Source organism: Gekko japonicus, unplaced genomic scaffold (genome assembly GCF_001447785.1).
Source record: "Gekko japonicus isolate JY-2015 unplaced genomic scaffold, Gekko_japonicus_V1.1 scaffold749, whole genome shotgun sequence".
NCBI lineage: Eukaryota > Metazoa > Chordata > Lepidosauria > Squamata > Gekkonidae > Gekko > Gekko japonicus.
The window spans coordinates 111,867-114,770 of NW_015174864.1; positions in this window are offsets into that span (position 1 = coordinate 111,867).

A 2,904-nucleotide genomic window follows, 5' to 3' on the forward strand; every position below is an offset into this window, starting at 1 on the left:
AAATAAAGTTTTCAATCTGTACACTGAAAACTCATGAAATTTTAAACATTTTAAAAATAATTTTGTTGAAAAGGTTATGGAACTCCATTCTGGCGCATTCCTCCAGAAAAAAAGCCCTGATTAGGTCTGCATTCACAACAAGCATTATGGATGGAATGAAATATATATAAGTGAGCTGTGGATTCTCCGATTACCCATCAAAATGATACACCTCTACTCCATTTGCCCTTGTATTACCACAGAGGATGGTTCTTTACCAGGCATCTCAGAGTGCATTTTACACAACAGCACTGGGTGTGTACAGAAGAGGGAGGCAACACGTGACACTGTACTACACAAACTATGCTTTGTTACCATTAATTGTGTGATCTACATTTTTTTCTAGTTGTGTAATGTTGTTTTGTAAGATTTGTTTCAAAGGGAGCTTTGCTGCCAAAACCCTGGTTTCTTCTTATTGTGGTTGATTTCGAAAATCTCTTGATTGATGTCATGTTGACTTTTATGAGTGAACCCAACATGCTTCATTTCCGTCTTCCCACTGACTTAAGACATTTTTACTTCCAACGTTTTGGAGGATGGGGTAATCCTTTATGATTCGTTGATGTGGCTACCTTTGAGGATTTTAATGCAGCTATGTTATAGCTCTAAATACTGCGATGAATATGTTTTATTTTTAATTTTGCTATGATGTTTATTATTTTATTCTGTCAGTGTTGGCACTATTTTCTGTAGAAAGGTGAGATATAAATAAATATTCTCAATTTCATGGTCACGTCAATCAGATTCATTTTTTTCAGAAGCAGACCAACATACTTGGTTGAAGTCTTGGTTTGAGGAAAGGTTAAGGCGCTTAGGGCTCTTTAGCTTGGAGAAGCGACGACTGAAGGGTGACATGATTGAGGTTTATAAGATTATGCATGGGAAAGAGCAGGTAGAGAAAGAGGTACTTTTCTCCCTTTCTCACAATACAAGAACCCGTGGGCACTCCATGAAATTGCTGAGCGGTCGGGTTAGAACGGATAAAAGGAAGTACTTCTTCACCCAAAGAGTGATTAACACTTGGAATTCACTGCCACAGGAAGTGGTGGCGGCTACAAGCATGGACGGCTTCAAAAGGGAATTAGATAAGCATATGGAGCAGAGGTCCATCAGTGGCTATTAGCCACAAGGTATAGATAGGGGCTCTGGGGCAAGTGATGCTCTGTCTTCTTGGTGCTTGGGGGGGGTCAACAGTGGGAGGGCTTCTAATGTCCTGGCTCCACTGGTGGACCTCCTGATGGCACCTGGTATTTCTGGCCACTGTGGGATACAGAGTGTTGGACTTGATGGGCCTTTGGCCTGATCCAACATTGGCATCTCTTATGTTCTTAACATCTGGGAAGTGTCCTGCAGTTGTCGGCAACCCGTGCTGCTCTGCTACGGAAGCAGAGTTAAAAGATACCTGGGAAAGTCCTGTGTTATCCAGATAAGGTGGACCATGGGCAGACTTTCCCCTGTCTGATTGCTCAAGCACGCTATCCTGATCAGGCCATCCAGACTCCATGCCATGTTTTCCCCCCTTTCACAGTATGCACATCATCGCATACTCCATAGGGGGCCCTCAGTGTGGAGGTGCGATTCCTCATTTATGCGGAGGAAAACAAATGGCAAAACCCCAACAAATGACTCACCCACAGGTGCTTCTGATCACACAATGACAGGCTGAGCCTGCAGCTTCAAAGGGCTGTGTGATTTCGCAACTGCATGCCAAATTTCTCTGGAGGAAATAGCCTCACTTCCCCTCCGCTTCAACTGGCGCGTGTGACCACAGCCTTACTATTTTGTATAACCCTATGTCATTTCAGGTGATTTTGTGCAGAGGAAAGGCCTATCCATAAAAATGCTATCAAGTAACAGTGTAACTAAAGGGTCATACACATAACCTGAGTCTTCCTAGATGAAGTGAATGGCACTTTCCTCCTTACCCATCTTCCGTTTTGCAATTAGGACAGCATGCCTAGCCTGGAATACCACCTTGGGTAAGACATTTGGTATAGTGGTTAGGAGTGCAGACTCTAATCTGGGGGAACTGGGTTTGATTCCCCACTTCTCCACATGCAGCTGGTGCTGTGACCTTGGATCAGTTACAAGTTCTCTCAGAGCTGTTCTTGAAAGAGCAGTTCTTGAAAGAGATCTCTCAGCCCTACCTACCTCACAGACCATCTGTTCTGGGGTGGGGAAGGGAAAGGAGGTTGTAAGCCGCTCTGAGAGATTCTTTCAGGTAGTGGTGGGGTATGAATGCAAATTCTTCATCTCTTCCTCCTCTCCTGCTAATGCTGAAGAAATGTAGTCTACATGAGAACACACAATCAAATAAAATTTACATAATGGATACAATTTTAATACTTCATTGTGTTTCTAGTAAAACACAACCAAGCTTTCCTTGTTAACAAATTTTCAGTTGAGTTACACATGAAATCCAGGTTATAATTATTGGGAGAAAGTTAAGGTGATGCTTAATTAATTCTACCAGGATCCCTCTACAACTCCCCAAATGAATAGAACAAAGCTTGATCCCTCACAGCCCTCTAAACAGGTGCAGTCAGAAATTTACTGGGCAGGATTTGACCCAAACCCTGCTGATTTGTAAATATCAGGAAATATCTGAGTTAAAAAAAAACTATTCCCAAAATTAGGAAGATTGGAGACCTTTCAATTAAGCAATTATTCTGGTGTCTCACTATCTGGTTTCATTTTCCAGGGCAGCAGTAAGGAGATAGGACTCAGCTTCCATGCACCTGATAAAGATCTCATCAAACCAGGACAGTTAGCTCATCTTCCTATCAAACAAAATAATCCCATTTGAAATCTCTGTCAATCCTTTTTCCACCAAAGGACTTCTAGCACGGTTAATAGGAATTCAAT